Source organism: Phragmites australis, chromosome 2 (assembly GCF_958298935.1).
Source record: "Phragmites australis chromosome 2, lpPhrAust1.1, whole genome shotgun sequence".
In the NCBI taxonomy this organism is placed as follows: domain Eukaryota; kingdom Viridiplantae; phylum Streptophyta; class Magnoliopsida; order Poales; family Poaceae; genus Phragmites; species Phragmites australis.
The window spans coordinates 31,129,583-31,152,434 of record NC_084922.1 but is presented as its reverse complement, the minus strand read 5'-3'; positions in this window follow the sequence as shown (position 1 = coordinate 31,152,434).

The following is a 22,852-nucleotide window of genomic DNA, read 5'->3' as shown; positions in this document are numbered from 1 at the left end:
GGAGGTCATGAGGACCGCAGAGTACGCTGACTCCCCCACGACGGCCGCTCGAGTCCACCCCCACGGAGCCCACGGAGCACACGGATGTGCACGCTTCGTTGCTGATGGCTCCAGCAATGCAATAGGTCACGCACGCGGTCGTCACCCCGGCTGCGCGCGCTCGACCGCCTCAGTGCTCATCGTGAACCCCATCGGTTCACGGAGATGAAGCGATGAGCGGTGGGAGCGAGGACTCAGGCACGCATCACTGTGAGCCATGAGTTCACAAGTGTCCATTTTTGAGCGCCTAAGCCTCAACATGCTTGCCCGAGTCCAACAATACACTAGGAGAGCAACCAAACACAGTTGCCAGACTTGCTCAGGCTCAACACATCACTGCTCATGTAGCCAGACTTGCTCAGGCTCAACACATCACTGACAGGGCAGCAACCAAACACGCCCGTTGGTTCAACATCCCAAATCAGACAGCAGTACTGGGCTGTGTGCTGTCCATGTCCCTGTGGTACTAGTCGTACGATACTACCAGAAAACACCTACAGGCTACTGGTTGCAGCAGGCACCTGTCAACGATGACTAAACAAGGTTGTGGGACAGTACCAAACCAACCACGTGTCCTAGTCGGTGCTAGTCGGTGCTAATCGGTAAACTCGACTTGTTGTTACTGTGCTAAAAGCAGTGTCCTATCGAAGGTCAATTAGGTGTCGAGTAGCATCACAGTGTACAGAGCCATTGGTGTAGCTATCCGTCCATCGATGATGCATTAATAGCGATAAAAACGTTTCTAGCTTAAGCTAGATGTTTCCTTCGAGAGTGCCGGATGCAGAGTCGATTTTTCCTTCGAGAGTGCCGGACGAAGAGTCCAGCGAGTCCCTGTTTAAGGGGGTTTTTTAACGAATTTGCAGGAGAGTTTTTTATTACATTAAAAAATTATTTAGAATGGACAGGACACCACTCGAAAGAAAGATAATAACAAAAACACTAATACAATAACTAAACAACCACTATGGCTGCCGCTTAGAGAGACCACAACACGCGCCGCACAGCACCACTGGCCACCAATACACCCCTACAAGCAAAACAACGACTAGACTACACCCACATCAAATTAGTCGTCGCCTTGCGAGACCAACTGCCACATAGAGGAACCTGACTGCCAACACGCCACACCAACCACATTCGAGACTGCTTCATCGCCTTAGAGGCTATGTTGCCCTCACACCGATATGGCTGCCGCTAAGCGGGACCGATCGCCGCATGGTCGAGCTAGGCCACCGCCCGCTACCTTGCCACCTCGGTGACTTTGGTCGTCGCACCGAGCTAACCGCTGTCATGCAAGTCTAGCTGCCGTGACCTGCCACTCGCCGGCTTGCCACCACGCCGAACTAGCTGCTACAAAGCAGGACTAGTCGCCGCATCCATCACCCGTCGTTTTGCCACCGTGCCATCCTTGGCCATCACACCACAAGCCTCCGCCATCCAGGGCTAGCCATCACCTGCCGCCACCAACGCAACTCTCGTGGGCCACCTCCCCCACAACGCCACCGCATGCAGCCGCCAACGCAACTCATGGGTCACTACCCCACCTCTCATGGTTGCATCGCACAAACTGTCTGAAACCAAGCGGCAGGTTGATCGATGACAAGCCTCACCACAACGCCCCGCAGCGCTATCACCATCACACCAAAGTGGAGCACGGCTATCCGTTGCCGAAACCGCTCGCCGCGATGCGAGAATGGCCACCGCCAAGCCGCCATGGTCTATGGGCCCACCACCAGCAAACGAGGAATGCCCTTGCCTTCCGTCCCCATCGCATGGTTCGAAGCTGGGCATTGACACACCGACAACCACCCCACCACCACCGAGTCCACCCCACATCAACAACGATGTGGTCGGTTGCCTCCACGCCTATCGGACCGCAACACTGCTGGCCTTCGTAACACCACATTGCATCCAGCAGTCGCACCACACATCATCATACCGCCACTCAGACCAGGCTGCACCCCACCGGGCTATCCGCTGCTATGCCGGACTTAGCCACTACAGTGCTAGAACCTGGCTGCTCGCACAATCTGGCACCTCTCTTGCTGTCGTGCTGACCCGGTTGCTGTGTCATCACTCCATACGCGACAACCAAGGAGCGCCTAGCATCGAGGCAGCCACCGCTATCCCACCCGTCGTCGTCATCCTCCTCTAGCTCCTCATCCTCGTCCTCCTCCGCCTCCTCCTCCAAGCGTGGCCTCTTCGGAGCCAACTCGTCGAGGAATTGCTCCCAATCAAGATTGGAGGCCTCCGATCCACCGGAGCTGGTGGACAACGCCTCATCGTCCAACAACTGCAACGCCGCCTCTACCTCGTCGTCGGATGAAGGCAGCGTGGGAGGGCTAAGTGGAATCGACGATGGCCACGGAGACCATGGAGTGGCCGGAGATGGTGTTGGTGGCGTTAGAGTGTCCATAGCTAGTGTGTAACATCCTGAGTTTAGCATGTAAATTAATTTCAAAATTCACTCCAAATTAAAAAACTAATTATTTAAACCAATATAAAACTAAGAAATATATATTTAAAGTATATATACTCGTTTGTATATATTCAAATATATTATTTAGGCTAAGTATTCCAAATAGCACCAAGACAATTTCTGAATTAATCCCTGCGTTAAATTGGTTCATATGCTTTGGTTTGAGATCTTTATGGTTCTTTGTGTGGAGATTTGAATTTGAATGTCTCTCAAATTCAAATCTACTCTTAGATTCTATCTAGCTTAAATCCAATTCAAATTCAAATCCTTGATTCAAATCATCTTAGGAAGCTTAAGATTCAAATTCAAATCATGATTCAAATATATTTATTTGAAATGATCCTAATTGAAAACCAAATTCAAATTCAAATCTCTCATTCGATTTAATCCTAAAACCAATTTTCTTTTCCTTTTTCTTTTCGTCACCAGGCCAAATTCTTCTCTCCCTCTGTTTTAGCCCTAGCACTAGCCAGGCCCGGCCTCTCTTCTTCTCCTCTCTCTTCTCCCTGGCGCGGCCCAGCCAGCCTACCGTTTCCTCCCGCGCGTGCTTGGACCAGCTCCCACGCCGGCCCGCTCCCACGCGCGCTCGCCCACGCTCCGCATGCCACTCGGTTGTCCTCGTGTCCTTGTGTTGCCCATCCGCATTGTGCCCGCGCATCTCCCCCCTTTCTCCTCCCTCCAGCGCGACACGCTCGTCGCTGGCCACCATTTTCCCTTCTCCGGCAAATATCCCGCGTGCCCGACCGAACTCCGTGATCTCTGCTCTCTCTTCTCTCTCGCTCCCTCTTCGCTGCCCATGCTCACACACACATATCTTGCCACAGCGCGACTTCTAAGTCGACGGCCGCGCGTGGACGGCGCAGAGCGCCCATGCCGCGGGAAATATGGTGGGTGCAGCTCCGCCACCTCACCACTGTGCTGCCACTGATGACCGCACGACGTCATGCGCTACACCGTCTTGCCATGCCCCCTCTCCCTCTATAAATAGAGCCGTTCAGTCTCTCTCTCTCTCTCTCTCTCTCTCTCTCTCTCTCTCTCTCTGTTTCCCCAAATCTCCGCTACGGCTCACACCACCACGCCATTCTCTCTGCCACAACTCAGCCATTGCTGACCTGCCACCACGTGCTGCCAAGGAACCTCAGGACCTTGCCGTTGTCCTTGTGTCCCTGTCCGTTCACCGAAAGCTCCACGGGAGCCCGCCCACACCAGTAGCCGAATATTGCCGCCACCACCTCTTCGATAGATCACTGGCTGCCGCCCCTCCTGTCACTGTTCTTGCGCTCGGTGAGCCTCCCAGTCCCCTCGTGCGTCCACATAGATAGCATGTCGTCGCCCCGAGGCCTTTTCTTTGCCGACTGTCACACGTCGTCATGTGTTGCCTTCCGCTGCTGTGCTTTTGCTCGTCGCCGGCATGCTGGTGCTCCATGTCTATGGCCGGCCTTCATGCCGTGTTTCCTAGGGGCCTCAGGCCCCATTTCATTACAGGTTGGCACCTCCCAGTGCAGGAGAGGTGCTTCCCATTTTGCCCGCCCTATTGCCCTCTCCTTCGGCCACCGTCTAGTGCTGTTCTCACTGTCGACCGCCGTCGATGATCCCTAGATGTGCTCCCCGTAGTGCCTAGGTCACCGGCGTGAACTTCCCGTCGAAGAACTCCAGTGGGGGCACGTCTCCAGCGAGCTTCCCAGTGCGCACAACCGTGGATTCCTCGCTGCCGTCTGTTTTCCCCTCCCCTTCGCCGCTCATCCGCGTCGCTAAGCCTCCCGGCCCAACCCGAGTGGGCCAGCACTGTGCGGCCCAGTACTGTGCATCCAGGCCCGACCCCAGCCCATCCAGTGCCAACTCGGCCTGTATGTACTGTTCATGTGAGCCCCACCGATTCATTGTTCAGTGGGCTTCATTCAGTGTTCATGTGGGCCCCACCTGTGGGGTCCCACCTATGAATAGTACCATTTCATAATTCCCTAATTTAATTTAGATTAAATCTTTCTGGAGCCGTAACTTCTTCGTTCTGGCTCTGATTTTGGTGATTCTTTCACCGAAATCCATCTGAAATTGAGATATTCTCATCTATCACATTGTGATATCTATTAGAGCTCAATTGGCTTCCCATTTAGTATTATTTGGTTCTTCTCTATTATTGTTGTTATTCATCATAGTCGTAATTACAGAGCAACCAGAGTTCTGCGAGTGATGTGCGGGAAGTGTCAGGAGCGAGGAGGATCTCGACTACAACCAAGAATTCAAAGAGAACTTCAGAGAAGGCAATTCCTATCTCCTTAATCATATTAAACCTATATCTTCAAATAATCTACATGATCAAATTAAAACTGGACTTATATCGCATGTGCTATGTATTGCGTTTTTACAAACTGCTTGTAGTAGTTAATCCTATTAAAAACATGCCATGCCATAAATGTTATCATCCAAACCACATATCACCCTATGATTGCCTATTGTTATCTATATTAATGATAGACGACGTCTTAATATCTAGTATGCTTAGGATTGAATATGTCTCCTCGGAGATGTCAATTTTAAAACACCTTTCCTCAGAGATAAGATTTACTGTTATTAATGATAACTCATATACCATGAATCCTTGATGGTTGTGAAATTCTTGATATCGTGTGGGATATGGTGGGAGATGTGTAAAAATAGGTGAAAACTGCTTGGCGGAGGCAGGTAGAGTAGTACTCTGGATGAGGATGCTCTTGGAGGCTTGAGTTACCTTTGTGGTATTTATTGCTGGAAGATACCTGCCCTGGTCGTTTAAGGAACAAGTCATTTCGCAACCATGCCTTAGCAACCCCTGTGCAACCATACATCCTGAATGGGCAGGACTTGACTTCTCCTTCACCGAACTGAGTTGGGCATTATACTAGGAGGGTGGGAGCAGTGAGCAGTCAAGTGGCCATCTGTCCCTCTATTTGAAGGTTGCTAGTACCGGTCTAGGCTTAAAAAGGGACTAGTCTTCAGTACATGGACTCTGGTGCTTGGAGATAAATTTCATAGAAAAGCCCAGCAGGAAAGGTGTTTAGAGAGTCTCGGTATGATTCGCTTCTCCGCTTGCAATGGTTGAAGGCTGAGCATATCGCATGGGTAAAGCTGTACAACCTTTGCAGAGTGTAAATCAATTCGAATAACCATGTCTACGGACATGGACATGCGAAGGCAGAACCTTTTTGACTAGACTCTAGTGCGTGTGTCTTGATGAGTGAGTGTGTGAACTAGATATCCGTGTGATGAGGTTACTGGCTAAATCTGCCAGGATCTGTGTGGTACTAGAGGTACACCGGATGTGATGAAATGTACTGTGGAGTGATGTGTAGCCACTCTCAGGATTGAGAAACCCCCAGATATAGCTTGTTAATTGGTTTTAAACTATTTAAACTGTTTTAAAGTCAATCATAGATAATACGATTGAATACCTGCATAAACTACTTTACGCTTAAAACTATACCGTAAAGGCTTATCCTTGAATCACCCCTTTATGCATCTATCAAACCCTTGAAGTAGTATAGGGCTTACTGAGTACCTTTCGTACTCATTCTTGCTGTCATTCAGATGAGGAAACCGATGCTGACTTCGCCGGAGGTGAAGGCAAGGATGAAAAATAGTCTTAGAAGTCGCGTCCGCACCCTAAGCTGCTTGTGGTTTGGGTTTTTTCTTTCCGCTGTGTTTTGTTGGCCTTTCGGATAGGTTTGTAACATACAGTATGATCTGTAGACCTTTTGGACTCTAAACCACAATATTTACGTACGAAGTTTGACTGTGATACTGTACGTATTAGCTACTTAATCCAGAAACTGATAAAGGAGGTACATGAGATCCCGGGTTTGAGGTCTTATATAGTGCGAGAGTGAGTAGAGTAAGTGAAATGGATGAGGATGTGGGAGGGGTAAGTGAGGTGGTTGAGGGCGCGTGGGAGTTATAAGGACACCCATCATATTAGTGATGGGTGACAATTAGACATATCATTAATATATTTTACATTAGTGATGGGTCTCCTCACAACCCGCCACTAATAAGGAGACTATATTTAGTGACATGTGTCCTCTATACTCGTCACTAATACCTTCATCATTAGTAACGAGTCATTAGTGACAGTTTTTAGTGACCTATCACTAAATTTATTCTCTTGTTGTCACTAATAAGAGGTCATTAGTGACATGTCTTGGTTGGGTCTTAGCCCGTGTCACACATTAGTGATATGTTGTTACTGGACTCATCACTAATAGTGTATAGTAATGTATATAGAGGAGCCGTCACTAATAACATGTCTCTTTTATACAGAGTAGTTTCTTACGTAGTGCCTTTGGGTTATTATTATTTAGGTAAAATTTGCTTTGAACACTCTGACTATGGTCTTTGCTCTTGGACACTTTTTTTTTATATATTTGCTTTTAGATGCTTCAAAAAAGTGGATATTAACTCTTAGATGTTGTCTACATTAAAAATATTAATTTTTGTCTCAATAAGAGAGAGAAAGGGCATGAAATGTCTATTTCGCTCTTAGCCCACTCGTCAGGTGCTTCCTCTACCCTGCTTCCTCTCGAGTTGAAGCCGAGGACCAATTTTCCCTCCGAGGACCAATTTTCCCTCTTGCTCGGTCGCCTCCCTCTAAACTCGGCCACGCGGGATTTGTGTCACCATGGCGAGATCTGCGTGGCCTCCCGGATCCTGCGGTCGCCGGAAGCAAATTATATAGGATCTGATCCTACGAAATACCCTCTTCTCTGTGATGACACATATTCACTCATTCTCTCTTTTCTTCATCATAGTCATTAAATCACAGGATAGATATTATAAATAAAATCTCGTAATAATCTTCCTAGACATGATTCTATGTTTCCTAGATCCCATCACCTCCCGCCGATGCATGCATCTAAGACGCCGCGCTTTAGAGTTCAGAGCTGAGACCGAGGTCAGTCGAGCATCTGCAAGTCATGCTGCTGAACACCTCCTCAGTCTTGACACCTTATCCTTGCCCAGATCAGATGATCGCTGCAACCTACTCGATCGATTGCCCCTACCGCCGTCCCAGGAATGACAAGGCGACAATAATCTCCGAAGTGTTCGCTGAACCGAGTCATGACCAAGCGCATTGGGGGTACACAATCCCTGCAGCAACTGTGTTTGTTGAAACAAGTGCATGAACCCACCCTGCGACACATCAAAGCCCAAGGTGAGGTCAAGGACCCGCCAGCTGAGCAAGCAGTAATTTGGTTTCACATTCACAGCTGCTATTGCCAGGAGGAGCCAGAGACACGCCTACAAAGCAAACCCCGTGACTGTCTGCCTCTCCGATATACTTTTGCTACAGTGTTCCATAGCCATGGATCGAAAAATACAGTGCTCCATAGGCCGTAGTCCAGAGACCACAGGCGTTCCGTGAAAGGGCAGGTGGACAGAGGGATGAAGTTTTACACCTGCATTCACCGCATGCCGCCTCCACCAGCAAGCAAGCCAACACCGAACCGAATACGCGAGGCAACTACATGGTGGTTGACCACTAGTTAGCCGACCAGTGTCACTGTGTCACCCCTTAAGAGGAAAGTATCTCTTATAGGAAAACAACAGCTGAGTCTTTCTCCTTCCCACCACCTTCTCTTGTTCCACATCAAACATTCAGTCCTCTGCACCCGACGACCTCGCCGCCGTGCAGCAGCCTCGCGAGTGGCATGGCCGTAGTGGCCATTACAGGTGACTACTCGCGATTCTAGCATTGGAAATTGAAAGGGTAGAGTGGGCATTCAATTTTTCTCGGTGGTGACCGTCGGCGCGATTTGATTGCGCACTCGCGCGAGCCCAGCCGGAGCTTGACCATGGCGGTCGGGCGGCTTCGTGACGAAGAAGAAGCGGAGCGCTCCTGGGTTGTTGATGCCCTTGAAACACTACTGGGCCATCAGGGCGCGTCGTATGGGCCTGCTCGTTCGGTTGCAGCCATTGTGGTAGGGGAGGAGAAAGAAAGCAAAGGGAGATGGGCCGGCTCAGGTTGGGCCGTAGTAGGAGTTGGGCTGGTTATCTCAAAGAAAAAAGGGTAGGAGTTGGGCTGGAGAAAGAAAAAAGGAGAGAATGAGAGTGAAAGGAAAAGATTTGCGCCAACAAGAAGAAAATTGGGCTGGCAAAAGGAATTTCATTCCAAAGTAACTTTGAGGATAAAACTGACTTTGGAACTGAGAAAAAACATAGAAAATTAAAAACCCAAAAATGACAAACTAGGAATAAAATTTTTAGAGAAAAACCAGATATTTGGATTAACATTTTTAACACTTATAGAAAAAGAGAAATGTTGAGTCAGGAAAAAAATGTTGAAGGAAAAAAGGGAAATATTGAATGGCGGGATCTACTTTTTTTAGAGAAAATATTGGATTGATATTTTTTTACTCAACCAAAAAATGTTGAAATATAAAAAATATTGAGTCAAGAAGATAAGTGTTCAAAGCAACACGTCTTGCGAAAAAAATGTTGAGTTAGCAAGTCTTTTTAAGAAGTTGTATTTAAAAAATGTTGAGTGAGAATAAATGTTGAATCAACAAAAAATAATGAATGTTCAGGTCTAAGAAAAAATATCGAGTCAACTAAAAAAATATTGAGTGAATGAAAAAATGTTGAAGTAACATGCCTTGTAAAATTATTGAATCAACACTTAACAAAAAAATATTGAATAAAAATGCTAAATAAATAGTTCCTAACAATGTTGACTATTATTTTTTAGTAAAAATTGTTAAAAACATGATGATATGAAAGTATTTCTCACAACGAATCTACTAATAGCATTTCCATGTGTCAAATTCTAATAATTTAATGTGTATAAGTGGTAAAAAATTAATAGTTTAATTGCACGTATTTTAAAACAATGGATGGAGTAGTTCGAATTAAAAAACTGATAGCCCGAATCATACCTTCCACTCAGATAATTGAAGTGGCAGAGACATGCATGCAATCCTCTCGTGGACAAAACACATGAGCCCCCTAAGCCCCTACCCATGTCCTAACCCCAAACGAGACAACATAAGCCGTCAATTCATCCTATGTGGATGGCCAAGAGGACCCAGCCTAGCCGACCAAGAAAATTAAAAAAAAAGAGCTAGCGATCGATCCTCCTAACGCAACTTTGGTGGATGACATTAGGTTCCCTTTTGGCACAACGCACCTCGACAGCGAAAGGTTAATCCGGGCTAAAATTAACAAAGCTGCGACCAATCGGACAACAAGATTCCACTTGAGCTCAGCGCTACCCTATCAATCCCTATAACGATTTGCTGCAAGTCTACACCCTAATCCACACTGGCTCCCTTTCGGTCAGGGTACCTCACCGATGATGTAATTGTAGCCATTGTTTTGTTAATGGCTCGATCACAAAGGCACAACCTGCGTTACGCTCTGCAAGCTGCAATGAACCGAATGCTATCACCTTTGCAGTTACAGTGTGCTATCCACACCATATTCATAAACTCACGGGTATCACATACATAAGAATAATAACACTAAAAGCACTTATTGTATGTAAATAGTGAGCTCTAGTTTTTAAATCCTGATAGGTAAAGTCATACTCAAATCTCTGATAGGTGTAATCATACCCTCACACTTCTAACACTACATCAATAGGTGATTCCCGTGTGTGTTATCTACAAATTTAGTTCTGCTTGATTTCAGACAAGCATTCAACTGCAAATTAAGTTGTCACATATTAATTTGGTGCAAAGGTACGCTGATAAGGTGATAAAATATGAATACTTGCATGTTCAAATCTAATTGCATTAGCTTCTTCACCATATTATTTATAGATTAGCATTCCCTGATTTCACATCACTGTCACTGACGTATGAGACCGGATCCACACGTCATACGTCAATGATGACATCACTAACGTTATGATATCAGAGATCCCGATCCACCATTCATAACACCACTGGACGCCAGCACGCAACTGCTAATTCCCATTGAATAATCGCACATCAGCTTTCATCGCGCGCGCATGCTTGCTTTGCCATCACAGGTTTTTTTTTTCTTTTATTAGATTCGTGTGATCACCATCTTCAGAGTAGATATAAAAATCACATGACAAGGACGCTACGTCGCGTTCTGGTTCTTTCGGTGGTGAATAAGACATTTCGCCCCGGAGTTCGGGTGAGTGACTGACGCCGTTTGGTGCCCGCATGGGTAAATCTGGCTGTTTTCTTGGAGCTGGAGGCCATGGTTTCGGACTGACTCCTCGGGCGGTTTGGGTCCTAGTCCTCTGAGCATTTCTTGTGTCTCCAGTAGCCCAGTATGCGCGTCCTTCGGTTCAGCGGGAGATACTGCGTCGGAGCTTGCCGTCCCAACTCCCAAGTCATGGTGTGATTTGGACATGAATCACGGTGACCTATTTTGCTAGCTGTTACTATCAGTTTGAGTAGCTCAAGAAAGACGATTGCGACCTTCGCTGTCGTTGTGATAGCTGTGCTCTACCACTGCCAATGGTGAAATTTCATACAAGGGAGGGATGGAGGGAGGGAGGGAGGGCGGCCGGCTACCATGAGCTTTTCGGGAGGGATTCTGGGAGCACCTTCAGAAACTTTCGGAAATTTTAAACAGATTTTATCTAGGCTAACCCATGTGATAAAGGGATAGCCAAATACAAGGGAGGCAAAAACTACAGAGCTAGAGTTGTGGGATGATGGCTCCGCCGAAGTTGTGAGACAATTGTTCTGTTGGTTAGCGCACGAATTGAGTTGGATTAAACTTTTCTATTGTCTTATTGTGCAATTTAGTGTGCACGTAGTTCAATTGAGGGAGTTCGTTTTTGTCGTCTCAAGTTACCAATGGTATGTTTTTAGACCTAATTTTTCTTATAAACAGAGTAAATTCTCTAACATCAATATCACTGATATTGTACTTTCGGAAAAAAAAAACTACATAGTTAGATTTCTTACGGAGTCGGGGGTGCACAGGGGATGTATGAGCACATCTTCACCTAACATTTGACCACAATCTTTGGTTCGATTCGCCCCCTAAAAGAATTAAAATCTTTTTTTTGGTTCTCTTATTTTGATTAACCGCTGCAAAAAAAAATTCAGGCCCCAAAGCCGTACAATCAGAGGCTCAGGGCAGCAAAGGCATGCCGAACTGAATGAATACCATCCAGTGTTTCCTGCGTATCCGGTCTATGATTTTTGAAGCGAAGTATCCTGTCTATGATGACATTAAGCTACATTTGATCTCATTAACCTAACTATATCCGTTACATTTTTAGTTTCTTGGTTTATGTTAGTTTCAGGAGGCAGTTAAGTGTTGCCGTCATCAGCTAAAGGGACGTGCATATTATTATGATAGGAATAAATGATGCCGCTGTGACTTTCAAATGGCTTTTTTTTAAAATATAAGTACAATTCGTTGACGCACATATACTCACTATACACATGTACTTGTGTTTACTGAAGATTAGAGATATGGAGTTTGAAGACTTTCAAATGACTTATGATCACAGTGAAGCCGAGGTCTAGAAGAACTTAAGTTAATGATGTTATCAATTATTGAGCTGTATAATTCCAAATAATTGAGCACCCTGGTCAACATATCTCTGGATAAGAGTCTTCAGAAAAAAAACAAAATAAAAAGAACATATGTCTGGATATACAAGAAATTCAGAGCTCCTCCTGATAGCTAGCTTCCTTGCACAAAACGGATTCTTTGCTCCTTACTCCACAACGCCTTAATACACGCATGATTGAAAATGCAATGAAAGATCGAATATGGCTTCTGCTTTCTTCTCCTTGTTTTAGACTCAGCTTCTGTAGTTTCTCCATGAAGCTGAGACACATTCACTATTCTATCATTGGAAGGCTCTTCCTGGCGTCCACTATGATGTTATATGATTTTGCTTGCATTAAATAAAATAAAGGGTCACAGGCTAAATGTGTCACGGGTCATGAGGCATATTTTCTGTACATAATTCGTTGATATACATATAATTATATTACTATATGTACGTACTCACACAGTGCTAACCGAAGACTAAAGATAAAGAGTTCGAAGACTTTCAAATGACTTACTATCACAGTGAAGCCGAGATCTAGAAGAACTTAAGTTAATGATGTTATCAATTATTGAGCTGTATAATTCCAATAATTGAGCACCCTGGTCAACATATCTCTGGATAAGAGTCTTCAGAAAAAAAAACAAAATAAAAAGAACATATGTCTGGATATACAAGAAATTCAGAGCTCCTCCTGATAGTTAGCTTCCTTGCACAAAACGGATTCTTTGCTCCTTACTCCACAACGCCTTAATACACGCATGATTGAAAATGCAATGAAAGATCGAATATGGCTTCTGCTTTCTTCTCCTTGTTTTTCTCCATGAAGCTGAGACACATTCACTATTCTATCATTGGGAGGCTCTTCCTGATGTTATATGATTCTGCTTGCATTAAATAAAATAAAGGGTCACAGGCTAAATGTTCTGTACACAACGCGCAAAGTTTGTGATGGCTGTTGCTCTTGTGGAAGCTCTGCTCTTGACGGAACATCCCCGAGTACTGCTTGCCTTTCTCCTTTGTTATTTATGTGGAAATAGGTAGGAGTGGACAGGATTAAGAGCATCTCTAGTAACTTTTTAAACTCATTCTCTATATTTTCTATATAGGGGTTCTTTCTAAAAGATTTTTTTATATCTCTTCATTCTCTAGCAGATCCTCTAAATCTCACATATATATCTCTATCTCTTATATTTTTATTCATATCCTGCGGTACTTGGCTAACTTAGCCCGGCATAGTGTGCACCCGGTGTTGCGCCGCTCTGGCCATCGACGGGAGCAAGGACCAAAACAGTGGGGCTCCGACAAGTGAGGAGGCAGGCATCAAGGTGTTCCATGAGGTAGAGGACTCTCCCATCGGATCGTTCCTGAGGTAGAAGTAGGCGGAAGAGGCTCGCGGCGGGCACACGACCAGGCTCTGGCGGCGGGGTTTTATATCGGTGATGGGAGGTTGGAGATGGCGTGGGTGAGCCCAAGCAAGTGACGCGTAGCTAGTTGGCTCAAGTGGTCAGGCTGGGAGGAGGCAATGAGGGAGATCAGGGTGAGGGAATGTGATGGTCGACGGTGGTGCTAGCTCTGGACGGCTACTCCTGGGCACTGAGGCGATGTGGTGTGCCAGCCCTCTGCTCCACGTTGTGGCAGTGTCGAGCGACTGTTCCTAGTCGTGGCGGCTGCTTCTGGGCGCTGAGGTGATGCAATGAATCGGCCGTCTGCTCCGGGGGCCGATGACCATCTACACACAGGAGGGGCTGCGCCAAAGGCACGTAGGAGGGGGCGAGCGAGAGGGGGGTAACCAGATAGGGGATGGCTTCAGTCTCCTAGATTCGGGGTGTGAGACCCCAGACCCGTGATCTTCTATGCCTTCTGTATTAGCCCCTTAATCAAGTAGCTGATACGCATAGTATAATAATTGTGGCATCACAGTCAAACTTCGTACATAAGTTATTAAGGTTCAGAGTATAAAAGGTTTATAAACCATACGATATATTACAAACTCGACCTAATAGCCAATAAAAGCATAGTGAAAAATAACGACCCAAAGTCACAAGAAACTAGGGTGCGAACACGACTTCTAAGTCTACTCTTCATCCTCGCTATCTCCTCCAGCGAAGTCGTCTTCAGTTTCCTCATCTGAATGACAACAAGAGTGAGTACGGAAGATATTCAACAAGCCATATACTATTTCAAATGTTTGATAGATGCATAAAGGATAATTCAAGGATAAGGCTTTACGGTTTAGTTTTAAGCGCAAAGTAGTTTATACCAAGATTCAGTTGTATTCTCTACTATTAACTTTAAAACGATTTAAAATAGTTTGAAACTATGTAACAAGTCATATCTGGGAGTTTTCGATCCTGGGAGGCTACACCTCACTCCATAGTCTCTATCATCATATTTGGTGTATCTTTAGAACCACACAAATCCTGGCGGATTGAACTAGCAACCTCATCACATGGATATCTAGTCCACATACTCATTCATCAAGACACACGCACCTACAGTCTAATCAAACGTTACCAAACCTTCGCATGTCTATGACCGTGGATATGGCTATTCGAATAGTTTTACACTATACAGAGGTTGTACACTATACCCACGCGATATGCTCAGCCTTCAACTGTTACGAGCGGATGAGCGAATCATACCGAGACACTTCAATCACCTTTCCTGTCGGGCTTTTCTACAAGACACCCCAAGTACTAGAGGTCGTGTACTAAATACCAGGGTCCCTTTTTAAGCACTTGCCAGTCTTTACATATTCAAACAGAGGGACATATAGTCACTTGACTTTTCATTGCTCTCAGCCTCCTAGTATGATACCTAACCCAGTCCGGTGAAAGAAAAGTTAAATCCTACCCATACAGGACACATGGTTGCATGGTGATGGTTAAGCATGACGGTGCAATATTAAGTGCTTAAACGGCTAAGGTAGGTATCTTATTTCAATGAATACCACAAAGATAACTCAAGCCCCCAGAGCATCCTCGACCTGAGGACTACTCTTCCTACCCTCGCCAAAATATATTTCATCATTTTTACATATCTCCCGCCATATCCCACACAACATCAAGGATTTCACAATCATCACAAAATTCACAACCATCAAGGATCCATAATATATGAGTTAATTTGATAAATAATAAATCGATATCTCTAAAGTGATGCATTTCAAGGCGACGTCTCTGAGGAAATGTATCCAATCCTAAGCATGCTATATATCGAGGCTCCGTCCGACATTAATATAGATAATGACAGGTAACTCTAGAGTTATATGTATTTGGATGATGATATTTTAGGCATGATAATTGTTTGATAGGATTAACTACTACAAGTAGTTTGGAAAAGCACAATATATAGTACATGTGATAATAAATCCAATTTTAGTTTATCATGTAGATTATTTGAAATCATAGCTTCAATGTGATCAGGAGATAGGACTTGCCTTCTTTGAAGTTATTATCCAACCCTTGGTCATAATCAGGATCCTCAGGGCTTCTAACGCTTCCAACGCATCACTCACAAAACTCTGGTGGTTCTGTAAATGTGACTATGATAAAAAATGAACTATACAAGAGAAGAATAAAATAATATCAAATGGAAATCCAAATAAGCCCTAAGGGATACAACAATGTGATAGATAGGTAGATCTCGAATTTAAATGAATTTCAGCGAAAGAATCACCAAAATCGAAGCTAGAACGGAGAAATTATGACTCCCAGAAGATTTAATATAAAATTAAATTAAGAAAATATGAAATAGCATTGTTCATAGGTGGGGCCCTCAAGTAGGACCCACTGAATAGTAACCATGGCCCACTAAACGATAACCAGTGGGACCCACATGCATAGTACTCGGTGGGCCGAATGGGCTTGGATTGGACCTGCCTTGGGCCATGGCCGCACCGTATTGGGTTGCACGGTAACTGGTCCACTCGGGGTCAGGCCGGTTGGTTTGTGGCTATGGGAGCTGGGACAACCATTGGGGCCCGACTTTCTGGTGGCTAGGCTAGCCTAGTAGGCCAGCTGCTATCGTGCCGAGCTACAGCCTTGCCTGGCCAGGCCATGCCAGCAAGCCAAGGCGGCCTCGAGTGCATGCGCGCGGCGTACCGATGGGGTTCGAACAACGGCGGGGGAAGAGGGATGGGCAACGACGAGAAATCATGGCGGCGCATCGCCAGGGAACTCTCGGAGTCACGTTCCCGTTAGAGTTCCACGATGAGATGCTAACGCCGGCAACCTACACGCTATGGGGAACTCGGCTGGGGGTTCGTCGATGGCAGGCCACGACCGGAGCAATGCTAGACGGTAGTCGAAGAAGGAGTTGGCATAGAAAACTTGGGCACCACCTCCCCTATTCTACGTGCAATCCACCTGTAAGGAAAAAGGAGCGTAGAGCTCCTAGGCTACATGGCACGATGGTCGGTCCACATCCAGAGGGGAAACACATGCTGACGGTGACCATGGCATGATGGTGGAAGGAAAAACACGCTGCTGCACGTGGCTGTGCAGAGAGAGCACTAGGACGGTGGCACACTAGCTAGGAGGTTATGCGAGGGGACATGGATAGTCACCGAGCTCGAAAACAGCGAGAAGCTGGATGACGACCAGTGATGTGACGGAGCAGCTGGGCTCCTGGTGCGGGCGTGCTCCTGTCGCGCTTCTGGGCGATGGAGGGCGGCACAGGGATGAAGGTGACCTCCTGGTACTCCTCGGCAGCTCATGGGGGAGAAACAACGACGGCAGAGCAATGGTACAGCGGTAGTGCTGTGGTGACGGCATGGTGGGGGAACATATAAATGAAGGATGACTACTCTATTTATAGAAGGAGAGGGAGCACAGTAAGGCGGCAAGGAGCTAGACGTGGCATAGAAAGGTGGCAACGGAGAGAAGGTGCGGTGCGGCTTCTCTGCGGTTGTGGCAGGACTGCGCCAGCCTCACGCGTGCTAGGTCGCAGAAGTCAAGCGGCGTCAAGCTCTCAGGTGGCATGTTGTGAGAGTAGAGAGAGGGGAGAGAGAGCGAGAGCGTGGAGGGATGGCGAGAAAGTCACTGGCACATTGAATGCACCGGTTGTCACGGTGGCGGGATGGACAACATGGCGGCGTCATGTTGGCGAGGGAGAAGGCATGGTGATGAGCCGTCGGATGGGCGACGTGTGGACGATGTAGTGCTTGCGTGGGTGCGGGCGAGCTGGTTGGCACGTGCGGGCGAAGCTGGGCTGGTGGTGTGCCTGTGGCCTAAGCGCTGGAGAGTGGAGCGGGGAAAGAAGCCGGCCTGGCTAGGCCGCAAGTCAGGCTGCGCAAAAAGAGAGGGAGGGAGATTGACCCTGGGGAAGAAAACGAAAAGGAAAAAGGGAAAAATGTTTTTGTGACAATTCAAAAGAGAGATTTGAATTTGGATCTGACGTTGGACTTGACATAAATTCAAATAGGTATTCAAAGGATTTGAATTCAACTAGATTTGAACTAAATGGAAACTAAGAGTAAATTTGAATTTGAGAGACATTCAAAATCAAACCTCAACATAAAGAACCATAACAACAATAAACCAAATGCACAAGAACAATTCAATGCATAGAAAAGTTTAATAATTAAATTAGTGCATTTTGGAATACTTAGCCAAGTAATACATTTGAATGTACACACACGCACAAACATATATATACACACACATACACACACACGCACACACATACACACATTCAATTGTATATTTTCTCAATTTTAGTTAGCTTAATTAATCATCAAAAAAATTAATTTTGGAGCAAAATTTGCTATAAATTAATATGCTAAACTCAGGATGTGAAAGTGCATCTAGCCCTTATGTGTGATTTTGTTAATTAATGATAATACCTATGGACTAATAATGTTATTGAGAATTGTTAGTAGGTTGTTTGATAGGTGATATATGTAGGAGAGATATGCATGAGCTCTAGGTGAATGGGGAGATTGAAAGTACATCAAGATGAATGAGCTCTAGGTGATGCTCAGGGATGCATAGTGATGCTCACGAGGAGAAGGAGAAGCGCAAGAAGATTAATGATAAGTGTAAATTCTAAGTTACTTGTGGAGATCAAGTAACTAAAGCTAGGATATTATCAACTGAGTTTTTATAGACTAACGCATGTGCTTTGTACTTGAGAGTGATTTAGGGTTAAGATCTATAAGAAGGTATAAGTTGAATTGAAATCATATATGCCAAAAGTGAAGAACAATAGTGGACTACATATTTAATAAAGTGAATATCTTGAATATGTTAAATACTGGTTTTCTATGGCAAGACGATGAAGGAAAAGTAAGATTCGACTGCGATGGACCGTCCGGTGGTGAAGGGTAAGCAAATGGCTTGGCACCGAAGGACCAAGGCGGTGGTGAAGAGCAAGTGAAGGCTTTGCACTAATGGACCGTGTGAGGATATAGGAAGCTATGAGTGATTTGCATCAATCATATGAAGAATCAAGAAGAGATAGAGTGAAGAATATATGAAAGTTGGCAACCCTCAAAGTTTGAATGAAAAAAGCGATATTTGAAGGTAGTCAAAGGCTTAAATTGGTTCAAACGAGTTTTATCTTTGATATTAAGTAGAGATATGCCGCACTATTAAGAGTGATGCAACGTAGAGCTAATTATCATGTCTCAATGCTCAAGAGTTTTCTAACCAACCCAAGGTAAGAGTTAGCTTTAGGAGCATGGTGTGGAAAGTGTGGAAGTGTCTGAATTGAATTTTAGAGTGTTTCTAGTTTGAACCAATGTGTTTAAGGTCATGAATTCAGTTGAGATGTGTAGCCCTCTGAATAAGCTTTCTATAGAGTTCAAAATCATCGAAATCGGACTTCGGGATCAAAAATTATCGCCGTTTTTCAGTGGTCAGTTTTGTTGAACTCGGATACTCCGGGTTGGCCGGAGGCTCCGGGTTTAGCTCCGAGCCAAGTGGTTTGTTAGGGCCTTTTTGGTTTACCCGGATACTCCGGGTTCTGGATGCTCCGGGTGAGGTTTCAAGTTGGGGTCTCGATTTGGGTCTTTTTAGTTTACCCGGAGACTCCGGGTTGACCCGGAGACTCCGGGTCAGTAAAAAAAGTGTTGTAATGGCTAGTTTTGAGGGGTTGGATATTTATACCCCCTCACCCCCTCCTTTGGTTGCTGCTGGTGCTCCTCAAAATACTCGAAGCCAAAGCCAAAAGAACTCACTCGCACTCCATTTTAGTGTGTGATTTGAGAAGAGAAGTGAGTTGGGTTGAGAGATTGGAAGATTGGGTGGAAGTGAGTGTAAATCCCATCTTGAGCACTAGAGTTCATCGGCAAGAAGTTTGTAAAGCATTTGTTACTCTTGGAGGTGAAGCCTCCTAGACGGCTAGGCGTTGCCCGGCGAGCTCCCATGTTTGCGGTGAGCAATGGTAAAGCTTGTGAAGGTCTATCTTGCCTCCGCAAGGGAAGAGATAAAGCTAGTAGATCGAGGAAAGCAGTTGAAAGAGACCCGGCTCCTTGGAGTTTCATTAACGGAGACGTAGGATTCACGGTGTTGAATCTGAACTTTGGAAAACAAATCTTTGTGTCTTCTCTTCGGTTTGTTGTTCTTGCTCAATATTTATTCATTTTGCCCGATCTACTTATTCATGTGTATTTGATTGTTGGTTCACCGTGGATCTATTTGGAATCATCACTTGGAGCACATGACTTTACTTGGTTTGAGCTAGAATCCTTTTGGCGTTGTTTAATTTTAATTTTGAGTTCATTCTCTATTGAACTCGGAGGTTTCGGATTGAACTCAGAGATTCTGGATACTGTACAATCTGCTCTCAACCTGAATACTCCGGGTTGACCTGGAGACTTTGGTGAATAGTGTTTTTAGGATTTTTCATTTAGCGTTTTCTTGCATATCTTTCGCTAGAATTGAATAATTTTTGTCACCCTAGGATTGTAACTTTTACACTTATTTATGGTGATTGTGCACTAGTTGAGCGTAGCATATTTAGAATTTTCACTTATGAAAAATCAGTTAGTTTATTTTCCGTTGCAAGTTTAGGCCAACGGTAAAAAGGGGACGATTTTTTGTAAAAACTCCTATTCACCCCCCTCTAGGCGACATCATTGTCCTTTCAATTGGTATTAGAGTCAAGTCTCTCTTTTCGGATTTTAATGCCTAGAGAGTAAAGATGTCGACTAGCGGATCAATGCATATAGAGCCACCCCCTATTAGATGGTTCTAATTACTCCGAGTGGAATAATCACATGCTTAATATCTTTAGGGCTATGGGTTCTCAAATAGAGCGAGTTGTAGATGTAAGCATTTATTCTTCTAGTTACACCTTGCTAACACCCGAAGAGGACAAGAAATGCATACATCTCAATGCTCAAGCTACTAATGTCTTATTTAATACTTTGAGTATAGATGTGGTTGAATCCATCATGCCGCTTGAGGACGCTCATCAAATTTGGACTACTCTCAAACAAAGATATGACAAGTCTAAATGTGATGAAGAAGAACTTATTTTGAAGGCATCATTTGAGTATTGCTCAACTTCATCAACACATCATGAAGAGCCTCAAATGATTTCCTCTATCGACCAAAGTGGTCTTGCCGCGTAAACCGCCTCACCAACATACTACTCCGAGCAAGGTAATAAAATGGTCAGTAGGGTTAGCAATTTTCCAATTCCCCCTTTGGACTTTTACAACACTTGCGATAAAATTTCTATATCTACTAGTGTTGATAACTCTTGCATGTCTAGTGTAAAAATACATATTTATCATGATGATATGGTTCTTTGTCCTCATAGCGATGCATATATTGAAGGATATAGAAGTCTATGAGAGACAAAGCTTAGGTGAAGAAGCTACAATAAAAAAAAAAAGAAAGCTTCATCTAGAAGAAGATAAAGGACAAGTCAAACTTGCTACATTTGTCACCAATACAGACATTATAGCATGTATTGTCTTCAACTTGGAAGTGAAGCATTCACTTCTCCAAGGTGCTCATCCTCTCACATCAATTCTCCATTGTGCCTTATGGCAGAAGGTAAAAGAAAATCGGTAAGTGAGATTAATAATGTTAATGCTAGTTCTAGTGCTAGTGATAGTGATGAGTTCAGGTTTGATCTCTTGAGCAAAAAAGGATATACCTAAAATGATCGAACTCATGCACATAATACAAGGCCATGAGGAAAGACTCGAGATGCAAGAGGAATTTCTCATTGAGAAAATTGAAGAGTTTAAGGCCTTAAATATGAAATATGAAAAACTTCAAGAATCTCATAATTCTTTATCTAATCTTTATGGGGATCTTAAAGTTAAGCATATTTCTTTCTTGATAAATTAGATGCTATGCCTCTAGTGGATTTAGAAAAATCATATCCTAATTGCAATGTTTTATCTAAGAATAAATCCATTATTTCTCCTATTGATAATGCTTGTACTACTAACTCTAATTCTTATGTAGCATCTTTGAAAAAAGAAAATATAGAGCTAAAGGCTCAACTTGAAGAACTCACGAGCAAGCATGTAGCTTTACAAGAAAATCATGATTAGCTTGTGTGATCTCATGAAAATCTTGTGGACTCACATGCCATGCTAGAAATAGCTCATGAGGTTGTGGTAACAACGGTAAAATCCTACCGACCTTACATGCACAAGTGCACATGCTCACTAGTTCATATTGAATTGCCTTGTGCTAACCCTTGTTCCTCTCAAGCAAATATTTTCCCGAGCACTACATGTGACTTGGATCATGTAGGTTAAAAATGAGAAGTACAAGGATCATGGGCTTGAAGCAAAATCTAACAATAAGAACAAGTCCAACAATACCAAGATCAAGAGGCAAGAATAAAAAAAGAACAAATCTCTCATCACTTACATCAAGTGCAAGAAAGAGGGTCACCATGCGAGAGATTGCTCCTTGAAGAAGGAAGAGAAGGACATGAGCAAGAGCCAAAATAAGAAGATGGCTCATGTTAAGTGCTTCAAGTGCTCAAACATGGGATACTATACCTCTATGTGTTCCAACAAGATTGATGACAAGACCACACTTCCAAAGAAGAAAACAAAAAGAAGCAAGAGGCAGTGTTATGGATGCAATGAGAAGGGACATGAAATTGAATCATGTCCCTATATGAAAAATGAAGGTCTTATGTCATCAAGGAAGAAGCTCACCGGCAAGGAAGCAAGCAAGAAGAAAGATAAGAAGGCATCTTGCAAGGACATACACCTATTTGCTACACTTGCTGGGCCAAGAGACATATTGGTAAGAATTATCCTATTGGTAACATTCCTAAGCCTAACTCTTCAATTGACTATGCTTTATCGTTTAGGAAGACCAAAAGTAGAACTTGTGCAACTAAGGTGATTAGTTCATCATTTGCTAGCACAAAGGTCATTTGGGTGCCTAAGTTTCTTATGACTAACCTTAAAGGACCCAATATGCTTTGGGTACCATAAAGTGCCTAATTTACTAAATAGGTACTTAGAGATGCATTGAAGACTTGGCTCACTTGAGAAGAATTTTCTTGCATATCTCATATCAACTTTCCTTGTATTTCTCATCATTTGTGGAAAGGGCGCCAAGTATGAAGATTATTGTTCGAACATAAAAAACCAATGACATCTAGGTAATAAGTACCTAATTTGAAATATCTAGCCTCCTTAACCTTGTGTAGGTGTGAGTCATTTACAATCTTTTTGTGATTGTGAACACTTAAAGTTGGCTAGGTAGTTTTTGTTTAAATGTCTATATTCTTATAAAGTGATGCATTTAATAATGCTCTCTAGCGCATAGTCTTATGAGTGATGCAGGTAATGAATACTTGGTGATGATAATCAAGAAAAA